Here is a 15,599-nt window from a genome sequence, read left to right on the forward strand (position 1 = left end):
GACAGTGCCCAGGCCCAGAGTTCAGGCCCCATGACTGGACCCCCCCCCCCAAAAAAAAGCTCAAGGACAATACCCAACCCATTAGCCATTAGTTAAATCCCTGGAGTCATCTCTCTCTCTCCCATTCTCTCTCTCTCTCTCTCTCTCTCTCTCTCTCTCTCACCCTTGCTTTCTCTCATACACGCACACACACACATACACACACACACAATAGATATGCCTTTCTACTAATTAGCATTGTCTGTAAAAATGATACAAAATGCTAAAGTCTTTGTTTTGGGAAGAGATCAATTAGTGTCTAGATAATCATTTGTATAGGGTTTTACACAGGGAGTTTATAGACCATTTACTACAGAGTAGGTTTGGGTGACATAAGCTCCATTTCATCTGTCTGTTTTCTTTGCAAGTCACAAAATCTTAAATTCAGCTATGTTAATGTGTCTTTCCATACCTTTAAGATGCTCTTCCTTATTCTAACTTCCTTCCACTGGAAAGATTTTCTTTTGGGGTAGTCTTCATCACTGATTGAAAATGTTTCACTTCCTCAGGTCAGTAAACAAAAGAAGGGCTTGGTGAACAAAACCTATAATAAATATCATCGGTTGAAGAGGAACAGGAAAAGCTGTTTTCAAATCCTCTGATTGTTCAATTGATACACTTTGGGTGGGGGGGGGGTTGATCCCAGGGTTTTGTGCATGATAGACAAGTGCTCTATCACAGAGTTACACCTCCATCCCTTGATACACTTTCATTTAGATCATCTACCAGAATTGTGGATCTAACAGAAAATGTCTATTAGTAACTACCCTAAATCTTATTTGAATGCAACTTATATTGTTTAATGTCTTCTTGTAAAAAAAAGTTGCTTAGTGGCAAGATCTTAGCATTTAGTTTGAAAAAAGAGAGCTGTTGGTTTGCTTCGTTTTTTTTACAAGAACTCCTGCCCATTGTGATTGCAACTGGTATCATCAGTGAGGGACACAAATTAGCTAGGTGCTCTATAAATATGGCATAAATAAATGCCTTTGTTGTTCTACCATTTGAGGGCCTAAGTTTTAATCTAAATTAAGAAAATCGTTTGTGATGGTCCATCTATTCTTCCCTGAAGAAGAAGAAGAAGAAGAAACCTAAATGCCTTCATAGTAAACAAGCTAGAGACTGAAAGACATCCTTTATAAGTGTGTTTAAACATCACAAGAGAATTCCAAGGAAGGGTAGTGTCTAATCTACTGGTTCAGTAGCTAATTATACAAATCCAAGCTTAAAGTAGCATCTTTTCTGAAGTTTTCAAATCTTAGCGCATAAGATATAGATGCAAACAAAATTATGAGAGTGAGAATTCAGATGAGAAAGAGATTGCATAATGGTATGGGCTGGTTAAGGAGTCAGAAACCATACTACCTTAAGTGGGATTTTTAATAGAAGATTCTTCTGTCTCTGTCTCTGTCTCTCTCTCCCTCTTTCCTCCCTCCTTCTCATCATTTTCTTTAAACAATTGTATAAAGGGAGTTCAATTTAATGTGTCTATTAATGTGTATAATGCATTTCCCCATTCACCAATCTATCCATTGAACATTGAGTATTGTGACTATGTTAACCCTGAGAAAAAGCATTAGAGAAGGCCTTTTTATTAACATGGGGTCTTATGTTACCAAGGCTAACCTTAAATTCCTGAGTTTAAGTCATGACCCTCCTCAACCTCCTAAGGATCAGGGATCGCATGTATATACAACTGTGTTGAGCTCTACAACAAATCTTAACAGATAGGTGACCTCTTTGTAGAGATGGAAGGAATGACATAATAAATTTTAAAATGTAAATAAAGACACAAAATCAGGAAGACTTAGGTAGAATCAACTAAATAGCAAGTAGATCAATTTGTATAAAAGGGAAGACTAGAGATGAAAGTGATGAATACGCAGAGAAAGGGGCACCTTTTAGAGCACGGCAGCTCTGAAGCAAGAGTAGGCTAAGGAATCAGAGCGTCATTCTGTAGGTAACTGGAAGGCATGGAAGAATTTTGAATCACATAATATTATGAGCAAAAGTATTTTTAGGAAGATTAGTCTAGATGAACCTCATCCAGTTCCAACCACTTTGTTGAAGAAAGTAGTATTAGCAGTAATAGAAAGCCCATTATTGAACTTTTTACTCCGATTATTTTTAGGTCAGTGATTCCCGGCAGAGACTAAAAAAACCAAGGTGCAGGTTTCTCTTCTCTTGGTAGTAACTTTGAGAGAAGGTAAGGTGATTCATGAGAATTATATTGCAGGCATGAATTACTTGGGCAATGACCTCTCCTCCTCCATGTCACTAAAATAATACTACACCATGTTATTTAGACTGTGAAGGTTTACCTAAGGGTGGTTTACTTACGAGTCATACAGAGTAATAGAAAAATAAGGACATTTCTATGGGAATATGTTAGACCTTCATAGGCAAAACTGTTCTTTGAGGACCAGTAACATCAGTATAACTTGAGAACTTGTTTGAATCAAATAATCTTGATATAGCCCATTTGTAGGGGGTAGGGAGGGAACTGGGTCTTGAACTCAGGGCCTAGGCACTGTCTCTGAGATTTTTGGTTCAAGGCTAGCATTTTCACTTGAGCCACAGATCACTCTGTGGATAATTCCCTAAGAGAACAATGACCCAATCCTGGTAAATGGGATTGAATAAAGGCAGAAGGAATTGAAAAAAAGAATCTTGAGCTGTGTACCCCAGCCTGCTTAATCATAATTTAAATTTTTAAAGGATCCCTACATTATTCCTTTGGACCTTAAACTTAAGAGATGTACTTAATTTTAAATCCTGGCACTGTTACTTCCTAGCTCATTAGCCTTGGATTAGCCACTTACTGTTCAGGTGAATAATAAATAATAAGGGTTGGAGGCATGGGTCACTTGATACAGTACTAGCCAATGATCAAGAGCAGATGCAAGTACCTGTTAATAGGATGGCAAATCATTTAAGATTCTGACTTCATTGTCTGTGTGGTTGAAATAAAGTACAAGTTACCAAATGAGCTGTTCCTAGGATTGACAATTATGGTTTATATGAAATGTGTACATGTTTTACATAGGAACAGAAGCTTAGTATTTTCTAGTTCAATTTCAACCACAACTTTGTAGACTATCACATATAACTCCTGAGAATAATAATTAATACATATACATGTGCTTTTTTCTGGAACATTTGAGAGCATATTTAAGGATATCACAGTTTACTTCTAAATACTTTAGCCTCTATTTCTTTCTTTTTTCTTTCTTTCTTTTTTTTTGTTGGTCATGGGGCTTGAACTCTGGGCCTGGGTGCTGTCCCTCAGCTCTTCAGCTCAAGGCGAGTGCTCTACTACTTGAGCTACAGCTACAGCGCCACTTCCTAGCCTCTATTTCTTACAACCAAATTTTCCTACATAATAACAAAACAATTATTACTCAGAGAACATAAGAGATGCCACAGCAATTTTCATTAATTGTCTACATTATTACTTTTTTGGTGGTCCTGTGGTTTGAAATCAGGTCCTCTTACTTGTTTGGCTGGTGTTCTACCACTTGAACCACACCTCCAGTCCAGCTTTTGTTGTATTATGGGTTTTTTTAAGATGGAGTCTCAAAAACTTTTCTATCAGGCCTGGCCTTGAACTGAAATATTTCAGTCACCTGAATAGAGAAGATTACAGATGTGAACTACCAACACCTGAGCATATTATCTTTTCTAGTTGTTTTGATTTGGTGTTGCTTTTTTAATTTCAGAAGCAAAGATTTTACATTATATTTAGCTATCACATCCCTTTACTCTCAATTGTTTTGAATCCTTTTGTAGCCTTGTTTTGGATGGCTTCCACTTAAGATTCTATACTAATTTTGTGTAACATTTCTTTTCTTTCTTCCTTTCTTTCTTTATTATTATTATTGCTAGTCCTGGGGCTTGAACTCAGGGCCTGGGCATTGTCCGTGAACTTCTTTTGCTCAAGGCTATCACTCTACCACTTGAGCCACTGCACACCACTTCTGGCTTTTTCTGTTTATGTGATACTAAGGAATCAAACCCAGGGCTTCATGAATGTGAGGCAAGCACTCTACCACTAAGCCACATTCCCAGCCCCATGTGTAACATTTCTTAATATTCATCTAGTTGCTTTTTCATAAGTAGAGTTAAATTATGCATTTTAAACAAAAATTCCATGTGGATGATCCTGTGTCCTTTAGAATCACCTAGATATGGTGCTGGTGCAAAGCAGGAGACAGAGTCAGGAAGATCACACATTTGAGGCCAGCCTGGGTTACACAGTGAGAAGGATTTATTATGTCAAAATAATTTTTTCTATCCCTATGTTATTCATCATTTTTATAAAAGTGTACTATACTTTTTAAAATACTTTTCTGCATCTGTGGAGATGACTGTGTGGATTTTTGCTTCATTTTGTTAGTAGGATGTATCACACTTAGTGACTTTCATATGTTGAACTATCCTTAAATCCCAGGAATAAATTTTTCTTGTTCATAGAGTTTAATCCTCTTAGTATTCTCTTGAATTCTATTTAGTACTATTTTGGTGAGGATTTCTGCATCAATAGAGAGAGAAATATACATCTCTTGTTTTCTTTTCTTGTAGTGTCCTCTTTCCTGTTCATACCAGGGTAATGCTGGCCTCACAATACAAGTTTTTGGAAGTCTTTCGACCTTTTCTACTTTTTGGAAGAACTTGAGAATTGGCATTAATTATTCTTTAAATGTTTGACCAAATTCACTCATGAACCCTTGTGGTTCTATGGTTTACTTTGTTGGGAACTTTTTGCTACTACAGTTCTATTTATACTTTTCATTTCTTCATGATCCAGTTTGGAGAAGTTGAGCATTTCTTGAATTTTACCTAAGATTTCTTCTAGGTTATCCAACTTGATTGCATACAATTATTCCTATTATTCTCATATAATTCTTTTTGTTTATTTTTGTACTAGTACTGGGGCTTGAACACAAAGTTTGGCACTCTTGCCCAAAGGTTGGTGTTCTAACAACTGAGCTACAGCTCCAATTCCAGCTTTTTGCTAGTTAATTGGAGAAAACAGTCTCTAGGACTTTTCTGTTGGAGCTGGCTTCACACCAAGGTCATCAGATCTCAGCCTCCTGAGTAACTAGTATTATAAGCATGAGCCATCAGCACCCATCTACAATGCTTTTTATTTTTATAGAGTCAATAATATCTCTTCTTTGTGATTTTCAGTTATTTCAGTTTTCTCTTGTGTCTCCATCAGTCTACCTAAAGATCTGTTAATTTTGTTGGTCTTAATGTATTTCCTCTATTATTTTTCTTGATTCTATTTTGCTTATCTTTCTTATCTTTAGCATTTCCTTCCTTCAGATAGCTCTGGGTTTGCTTTGTTCTTATTCTCATTCGATAAGGCATAAAAATGCATTCTTGATGTGTGGTCATTTTCTCTCAATGTAAACATTTACAAATAAAATTTCCCTTTTAGCACTGCTTTCACCATCTCTCATTAGTTTTGGTAAATTATGGTTTCATTTTCATTGGTCTTCAGATATTTTCTATTTACTCAGTTAACTTCCACAAAGACCCATCTCTTTGTCAGTACACAGGCAGTTTAGAAAGTTGAAAATTTGATCCACTCTGCTCTCCCAAATGAGTGGAAGAGAGCCAAGGACTGGGCTGCTAATTTTCTGTACCAGGATAGAGACCATGAGTGGATCAAAGTGAGCTAAAATTCCACAGAATTTCCTATTGTTTTGAATAATTGTGTTTGCTGTTTAATCAGAATTTGCTTGGTTGCTATGTATCCATAGGTGATTTCCAGAGCTCATAAAGAGCTCTTTGGGTTACTTTCTAGTTGTTAATTTAGTTTCTGTGGCAGAATTGTAACCTGGAGTCTCCTAGTCTCCCATCTTGCAGCTGTCATTCTTAGGAATTTCTTAAAGTAGCAGGTCACAAGTTCAAGGTTGTAAATGACTATCATGGCCACATTTTTCCCCTTGTCATCTGAGTTAGTCTAAGTAATAGGTGAAAGGAAAAGTGTCCAAAAGACCACGCAAACAAATGTCAGGTATAGGAGAGAAAAGATTTATTGTCAGCAGAACTGACAAGTCCAAGTTCTCACGAGGAGAGGAGAAAATGCCACTGACCAGCTCCTTGGAAGATCCTATATACAGTTGGGAGACTGGAGGTGGGAGGTGCCTCACCTACACACACACACACACACACACACACACACACACACACACACACACACACACACACACACACACATGGCAAGCACTGCCCACGAGGGCAGAGATTAGGTCTTCAAGGGGGGCTGTTTCCTTACTTACAATAGGTAAATGAATCAATCAATCAATAATGGACCTAAGTATTTACTATTTTAAGAACAAATAAATGGTTCTACCCAGGAGCCTGCCTTTGTGTTTACTGTAATGACAATAACTGCCCCAAGGTTACCAATACATCTTTCTGTGTTCAGCAATTTGTTCTCCAATTCCAACTATAGTTTTAGGACTGCCTACAGAATCTGTGCTTTCAGACCTAAGTATGAAATGAGGCAGATGTTTCTGCTTCCTAATCTGAACAACTCATTCCTCATGACTGCTTTTTCACTTCTCCTAAGCTGTCCGTTCTGCATTTGATGACAGAAACAGTATTGATTCCTGCTTATTTCCAGTAGAAAACGTCAAGAAGTCTAAATATATATTTACACCTTTGTAGTTTTTACTGTTTTTCCATGAAGAAATAAGCATTCCATCTACCTTTTTTTGTGAACATACTGTACAGAAGGGTTACAATTACATGGGCAAGATAATGAGTACATTTCTTATCAAGCATTGCAGCCTCCTCCTTTGTTTACCCTTCACATCCTTTCCCAGCCTCCCTCCATCTACCTTTTTATTCTTTAGAAATGTCATCTTCTGCCAGGCAAGGGTGGCTTATGCCTGTAATCCTAGCTATTCAGGAGGCTGAGATCTGAGGAGTGCAGTTCAAGGCCGGCCCAGGCAGGAAAGTGCATGAGATTCTTATCTCCAATTAGCCACCAGAAAACCCAAAGGGGAGCCCAAAGAGGCTCAGGAACAGCACCCAGACCCTGAGTTAAAGCCCCAGGACTGACATGAAAAAAATATGCCACTTTTCAACAAGTGGTACTTAAGTTCAGCCATATTTTATATTTTGTAAAAGCTAAAGGAAAGATGAATTATAGCTGAAGTATTTTGTGAGCACTCTAGTAGTTTGTATTTAAATGAAGATTGAGGAAAGTGTGTGTGTGTGTGTGTGTGTGTGTGTGTGTGTGTGTGTGTGTGTGTATGTGTTGATACTGAGGCTTGGACTCAGGGCCTCACATTTTTGCTTGCCTTTTCTGACAGGCTGTCTTTAATCCTCAATCCTCAGATCTCAGTCTCCTAAATAGCTAGGATTACAAGCATGACTCACCAGCACCCAGTGGCATTTTTTTAACTCTGACAGAATAACTTAAGTGTAGGTGTGTGTGTGTGTGTGTGTGTGTGTGTGTGTGTGTGCACGCACGCGCGTGCACGCACGTTTGCTGGTCCTGGGGCTTGAACTCAGGGCCTGAGCTCCTTTTGCTCAAGACTAGTGCTCTACCACCTAAGCTACAGTGTCACTTTAGGCTTTTTCTGAGTAGTTTATTGGAGACAAGAGTCTTACAGACTTTCCTGCCTGGGGTGACTTTGAACTACAATCCTCAGATCTCAGCCTTCTGAGTAGCTAAGGTTATAGGCATGAGCCACTGGTGCCCAGATAAGAAATTAGATTTCTTGGGCTGGGAAGGTGGCTCAGTGGTAGAGCGCTTGCCTTGCATGCATGAGGCCCAGGGTTTGATTCCTCAGCACCACATAAGCAAAAAGAAAAAAGCTAAAAGTGGCGTTGTGGCTCAAGTGGTAAAGTGCTAGCCTTGAGCTGAATAGCTGAGGGACAGCACCCAGGCCCAGAGTTCAGGCCCCACGACCGGACCCCCCCCCCCCCGCAAACAAAGAAAAAAGAAATCAGATTTCTTAAAATCCATGATGTTCTGTTGTAAACAGCCTCAGAGTCATTCTGACTACTTTCAAGGTAATTGGTAAAGAGAGAGAGAAGAGAGAAAGGAAAAGGAAAAAGAGAGAAGAGAAAAAGGGAAGGGTAAGAGAAGGGGAGATTTCTTGGTCTGTGAACATAAAGGGATAATTTTCTGGTCTTTATCCACATACACACACAAAAAGAGGAAATAAGAATCCATGTCTTGTATTTGATTGTAGCTTCCTTTAAAATATATTTAACATGTTCTGGATGATTTTTTCTAAATTGTCAAAGCTGAAGTCTCAGCCAAAGAGGAAGAGACTCCTTGTCGTAATTAAATGATGATTGTTGTTTTCAACAGTGTTCTTCCTCTTCCTTTCCAGAATCTAAGACTCTGCAAGACCCATAGCTGACATTAACCCAATTGAACTTATTAAACTCCAAACAAGTCTTCTCTTGTTTGAGCAGACAAGTTTTGATATGGTATGTGCAAGAGATTGTTCTTTTTTTCATGCTTTACAACAGAGTTGACCTTAAATGAGTAAAAAGGAGTTTGTTTTCATTTCAGGCTTGAGAAATGATGGGCTTCAGCCTGTTAAATTTATCTTATTCTTCCTCACTGACTAAGGTTTTACAAAGTAGTAGAAGCTCAGAATGGAGAATTTTTGCCTACATCCATTCATCAGAAGGGAATGCAGGTACTGACAACCATTCATAGAAAAGGTAAGATGGCACACAAAAGGGTTAAGACTTTACCTAAGACCTAATTGAAGTCTATGAAATGTGAAGTCTGGTACCACTAGAAGCCTGAATGGAGGGAAAAGAAAACCTAATGGGAGGAAGTGAAATCTGCTAAATGCATAAAATATAGGAATTCTCCTTCCTGTTACTAGGATCTTTGTCTCTCTGCATAAAGCAAAACTACACTTGGGAGATGGTAGTGTGATAAGAACAAAGTGCAAACAAGGTGTAAGGGCCATTGGACAGATGCACAGCTCAAAAAGAGCAGAGGAATGCAGAAGCTGGAAAAGAATCTCCAAAGGGATCAACATGTATGTAGCAAAAATGTAATTAACAAGAGCCAAGCCACCTAGCCAAAAACAGTTCTCTGAAGATTAACAGAAAGGAAGCAAACTACTTTTATAGAAAAGATACTTTTCTCACATCTTAATCCTCCTACTTCTGCCTGTCACATAGCTAGGATTACAGACATGAACCATCAGAACCAGCTTGTTCTTTAACATAAATTCTCACCAATGGGAGGGAGGGGGTGGCTGGGCTATCCTTAAACTGTATGCGTATTAGTAATCATACTAAATCTGAATGTAAGGAAAGAAAGCAGACACATGGCATAATTAAACAAAATGCTTATCTGGACGCCAGTGGCTTGGGCCTAAATTAGGAGAATAGAAAATCAATATGAAACAAATCAGCACATCTAAAAGTTAGTTTTTTGAAAAGAAATAAAATTGTCAAACTCTTAACTAATCTTTTCCCAAATGAGAGAACTCAAGCAAAGTTATAAAATAACACATACATTAAAATTGAGCACAATCCAGGCACCGGTTTTTCACACCTGTAATCCTAGCTACTCAAGAGGCTGAGATCTGAGGACCGCTATTCAAATCCAGCCCTGGGAGGAAAGTCCGTGAGACTCTTTTTTTTTAAATTTAATTTAATTTAATTTGTTTTTTTTTATTTAATTTTATTTTATTTGTGAACATACTGTACAGAGGGGTTACAATTACATGGGCAGGATAATGCGTACATTTCTTACCAAGCATTGCAGCCTCTTATCTCCAATTAACTACCAGAAAACCGGAAGTGGTGCTGTGGCTCAAGTGGCAGAGTGCTAGCCCTGAGCTGAAGAGCTGAGGGACAGCGCCCAAGCTGAGTTCAAGTTCCAAGACTAACCAAAAAAAAAAAAAAACAGCACAAACAAAATCATAAAAGACATTAGACTCTTTTTTTAGATTCAACATAAATGTAAGATTGTTTAAATTTTTTTTCTGTAAGAGAGAAGAAATGTAAAGGTATAGATTAGAGGATATAAAGTAGCAGATGTATAAAGTTATCAAGTCTAGTCTAGAGGGAATTAGGCAAGGAGCCTGAGGTTTAAGCTTGTAACCCTAGTTACTCAGGAGGTTAAGGAATGATGATGGAGATTTGAAACCATCCAGGATAGAAAAGTCCATGAGACTTTTATCTACAACTAACCAGCAAAAATCCTGAAGTAGAAGTATGGTTCAAGTGATAGAACATTAGCCTTCAGTGAAAAAGCTGAGAGCTTGAGGCCCTGTGTTCAATACCCAGTACACACACACACACACACACACACACACACACACCATGGCACCTAGCTCACACAACTGATTCTGATCTGGTGCCATCATCTTACAACAGCTCTAGAATAAATCTTCCCAGTAAGTGTTGAAGAAAAGATTCAAAGCACATGCAAAATTCAAATGTAAAATGTGAAATACAAGTTTATATGCTGTAGGACAAATATGAACACTTAGGCTGGAAACGTTCTGAACTCTGTCTTCCATGATCCCATAGTAAATAATTTTCTCTTTTTTAATCATTAAAAGCGTACTCTTGTCTCCAATTAACCAAAAAGCTGGAAATGAATCTGTGGTTCAAGTGGTAGAGTGATAGCCTTGAGCAATAAAAGCTCAGGGACAGTGCCCATGCCCTGAGTTCAAGACACAGGACCTTCACAAAGCATAACTCCAGGAGTTACTAAGATGTCTGGAGTTATTGGACCTATACTAAATATTCCCAAATGCTTTGATTTATATACTGTTTGTGTCTTTTCTGTCTTTTTACTTTTCAAAGCTCACTCATTGTCTATTTTGAGCAGCCTCTTTCAGTTCTTGTGATTTAGCCGTGATAACTATAGTACTGGAAAATCAGACAGCCATACTTGACAAGACTAGACACCAACAAACTTCTTCCATTTCTACTCCTTTTCCAAGGCTCCTGTGCTCTTGCCAGTTTAACAATTGAATGTGCATATTATATAGCCACAAATATGTAATAATGCCCATATATAATATCACATATTCTTTATATATCCTATACATATATGTATATATTATCCACATAGACCCATGCATATGCAACTGGTATGTGCACCTTTCCTAGTCTCTGCCTGCCTAATTCTTCTTTCTTCAAGAATCTGATCAACCTAGTGACTCTGGAGGCTGAGATCTGAGAACCATGGTTCAAAGCTAGCCTCTGGCAAGAAGTCCATGAAACTCTTAGCTCCAACAGAAAACTTCAGAAGTGGCACTGTGGCTCAATTGGTAGAGGGATACCCTTGAGCAGAAAAGCTCAACGACAATGTCCAGGCCCTAAGTGCAAGCCAAAAAAAAAAAAAAAACCAATAACAAAAAAAAACAGAAGGGCTAAAATCTGAGGATTATGGTTCAAAGACAGCCTAGGCAAGGAAGTCCATAAGACTCATATTTTAATTAATTGGCAAAATGCTAGAAGTGGAGCTGTGGTTCAAGTGGTAGAATGCTAGCCTTGAGCAAAAACACTCAGGACTTGAAGCCATAGGACCAGCACTGAGAGACAGACAGACAGACAGACAGACAGAGACAGAGACAGAGGAATGTGATCAACCATCAACACCTTCAGGAAATTGTCCCTAATCACTCTGAACTAGGTTAGGTGACATCTCTGTGCCTCTATATGGTAATACTTAGTACATTACTGTAATTCTCTACTCAGATAACTGTCCATACACATACAGACACACTCTGAACTGGGAGCACTAGACAGCAGGGACCTAATGAAATGTTCTGCACTTAACAGAGCAGCTTTTTTCTTTTAATTTTGTGCTGGTCCTGAGGCTTGAACTCAGAGCCTGGGCATTGTTCCTGAGCTTTTTTGCTCAAGGCTAGCACTCTATTACTTGGGCCACAGCTCCACTTCTGGCTTTTGGAGTGGTTAATTGGAGATAAGAGTCTCACAGACTTTCCTGCCAGGCTGGCTTTGAACTGCAATCTTCAGTAGCTAGGATTACACCAGCACAAAGCTAGAGGACATTTTTAATAATTGAGGTGCAATCCACTGAATTTGTCTGTCCACTTTTTCTCTGAAGTTCTATCCTTTGATGATTGGGATCTGAGAATTAAACCAGAAGCTAAGCATAGAATAACAACAGTGACAGGAAGGGAGAGAGGCAGGGCAGCATATTATCAAAACACTATCCGCTGGAAGTTTTTTTCACATCTTTTATTATCTTTAAGTAGTTTACAAATGGGTTTCAATTCAACTTATCAGTTTATGATTACAATGCATCTCCCTTATTTGTGTGTCCATACTGGGGTTGGGACACTGTCCCTTAGCTTTCTTCACTTAAGGCTGTTGCTCTACTCCTTGAATCACAGCTCCACTTCACAATGCAAGTTGATCCATGTCACCACTGCCATTCTTCTCCCCCATCTCTCTCAACCCCACCCATCCCCTCAAGTTACCTGATTCCATTTTAGCACATGTATATTGACTCCTTTCCTAAGTTCCAAGTGCTTACTGGAGAGGTAATAGCGTTAAATTAATTTAAATTAAAGGCATTGGGGGAATTGGAATATATGTCAAACACTGTCAAATTGAATACTCAAACCTAAGGAAAGAGCTTGACTTATATCCCCATGGAAAAATAAAGAGACTGAACATATAGTAATTGAGATTTAATAGGAGAGGGTTGAAAGCAGTGAGTTAACCACATAATGGATCAGCTGAGATAATGAATGCTAATGGGTCCTTGTGGAGGAAGAGAAAGCAGGATATTGAATTTTAGAAGAATGCTCACAGTTAATCAGCAATGACAATAAAGAGAATTTAAAAACAAAAGAAATGGATAAGTAATGTGGCCCCAAAAGCCAGAAAAGCTGTAATGCTGTTTTGCAAGTCTTCCTGCATTTACATATTAGATAATCTTAATTAAGGTTAAAAGGCCAATGGCAGCATTCCAGTTTCCTCTTGATGCCATTTACAAGAAAAATCTACTTGCCAGAAACACTTCAATTGTTTGTCTTGAATTGTTAAAGAATAATAGCAAGCATTTAACAGATTCATTTATAATCCTTGTGATGTCTGCAAGATCACTGGGTGGGATAAGGGAAAAAGGAAATTCCATTTGTCAGGTAAGAGAACTTCTAAACTGGGTAGAGATCTTAGAATATATTCAAGCACACACTGAAGGAATATTCAAATAAAAAGAGATGTTCTGTTCAAGTTTCTCAACATCCTCCCCTGACCCATTCCCTTGTAGTATACCCAAAATGCATTTATTTGGCATGGGATCTAAAAGCATGACAGAGATTAAAACAGTTAAGTAACCTTATCTGGGTCTGCACATTTCTCAATCCTCAGAAACAGTGGAGTTACAAAATATTTTCCAAATGAATTTGGTCATATGCCTCCAGTGCAAAATACAACCTAAGTTGTACAAAGCTGCAGGGAGATTCCTGTACTATGAATGTATAAGATATTACCAGTAAAAGTTAAGTGTTTACTACACAAGTGTACAAAAAGTAACCAGCTTTAGCAGGTAGGATGTTTCCAAACTAGTTCATCTGGTCTGATGATCTTTCCAGAATATATGATCTATGTGATCATACATCCCTCAAGGCATCTGGGCCTATTACTTTTCTAAAAACATGGCCAAATATACACTCTTTCCTCTGGCCTTCTGAGCATATCCTGACATGTTAACTGACATATTCCTACTCTCTTTGGACCTAAGTAATTCTAGTTGTCTTCATGTAGAGCTGAAGATAGCAGGATTTAATGCAACTGGATGGTTGCTTCACCATCCATCAGCACTTTAACTCCAGTCAACTACTTTCCAAGAAGTCATAAATCACAAAAAAGACCTGATCTAAGTTATTTGCTATTAAGTAATGAAGAAAGTAGCCAAAGTAACTGCATAAGTACCTGAAGAAATAACTCCAAATACAATATAAATCTTTGTATATTAAGGAATATATTCTTTGGCACTGCTTTGGGTGTGTGTGTGTGTGTGTGTGTGTGTGTGTGTGTGTGTGTGTGTGTGTGTGTGTGCATGTGCATGCATTAGCTGGTCCTGGGACTTGAACTCAAGGCCTGGGCACTGTATCTGTGGTTTTTCCTCAAGGCTAGTACTCTACCACTTGAGTCACAGCTCTACTTCTGGCATTTTTGGTAGTTAATGGCGATAAGCATCTCACAAACTCTCCTGCCTGGGCTGGTTTTGAACTGTGATTCTCAGATCTCAACCTCCTGAATAGGATTATGAATATGAGCAACTGGCATGTTGTTGGCACTACTTTGTTTTTAAGAGTTGATCAAGATGGGTATCTCTGACTCATTCTTATAATCCTAGCTACTCAGGAGATTAAAATCTTAGAGCATCTGACAAATCCCCTGTCTATGCCTCTTACATTGAAGGAATCACAGAAATGTACCATTGTGCCCAACTTATTTGTTGACATACAGCCTCACTGACTTTATGGCCTGGACTAGCCTTCAAGTGAAGTCTTCTTGATCTCTACCTCCAGAATAGCTGGAACACTAGTCAAATTATAAAGCATCCATGAAGTAGAATACACAAAGCCTGGAAGCCATGTAAGGCCAACAAAATCATTTGATATGTGACAGTACAGACATATGTGCTTCTTATCAGCTGCCTAAAGCTGGAAAACTACCTGTACTGATAATTTTGTATGGCCATGAATGATGTTATAAATTTCCAAAGAGCCCTTGGCAGGAGAAATGTTTCCCACTCCTGCATGAGAAACTTCTCTTGGTGTCACTGTAGAAAGATTCATAAGAAACATTATGAAGATAATAAAAAGAAACAAAACAGAACACTTAGAATGCCATATTTTGCTTTCAAAAATGGGAAGAGGTGTAAAATCAAAATATAATTTTATATATTCTTTTTAAAAAGCTATGAGACAAAAATAAAATATTTTTTATCTTGTTTTAAAAGAAAGCGATGAGATTGTGCACAAAAGACTAGTTTAAGCCAGGCATCAGTGGCTCATGCCTATACTCCTAGCTACTAAGGAGGTTGAAATCTGATTATCGCAATTCAAAGCCAGCCTGGGCAAGACAGTCCATGAAACTCTTGTTTCCAATTAACCACTAGAAAACGAAGTGGTGCTGTGGCTCAAAGTGGTAGATTACTAGACTTGAGCAAAAAAGGTCAGGGACAGCACCCAGGCTCTGAGTTCAAGCCCCAGGGTGAGCCAAAAAAAAAAAGACCTTGTTTAAGAAAATACTTGTGGAAGAGCAAAAGAGTGAACAGAAACAAAGATAAGGACAAAAGATGTCCTTATTCACCTTTGTATGTCATCTGAAATTTGAATAATGTGATTCTATTTTGTATTCGAATGACGAAGTAAAACTAATGTGGTATAAAAATGAACTGGTAGCCGGGCGCTGGTGGCTCATGCCTGTAATCCTAGCTACTCAGGAGGCTGAGATCTGAGGATCGCGGTTCAAAGCCAGCCCGGGCAGGAGAGACCGTGAGACTCCTATCTCCAATAAACCACCTGAAAAACCGGAAGTGGCGCTGTAGCTCAAGT

At 38.4% G+C, this 15,599-nt stretch overlaps 1 protein-coding gene across 6 annotated transcripts in view; it reads right to left on the reverse strand.

Moving 5' to 3' along the window:
- LOC105995190 (lysophosphatidic acid receptor 6-like) overlaps positions 1-15,599 on the reverse strand; it is a 79,495-nt gene that overhangs the window by 40,939 nt on the left and 22,957 nt on the right. For 4 of the 6 annotated variants that reach the window (XM_013028888.1, XM_013028893.1, XM_013028890.1 and 1 more), the window contains one exon: positions 452-583. The exons of the other annotated variants lie outside the window; for them this stretch is intronic. The gene's annotated coding sequence lies outside the window, so the exon portion shown is untranslated. The remainder of the gene's footprint in view (positions 1-451; positions 584-15,599) is intronic. 6 annotated transcript variants of the gene reach the window in all.

Source organism: Dipodomys ordii, unplaced genomic scaffold (genome assembly GCF_000151885.1).
Source record: "Dipodomys ordii isolate 6190 unplaced genomic scaffold, Dord_2.0 Scaffold116, whole genome shotgun sequence".
In the NCBI taxonomy this organism is placed as follows: Eukaryota; Metazoa; Chordata; class Mammalia; order Rodentia; family Heteromyidae; genus Dipodomys; species Dipodomys ordii.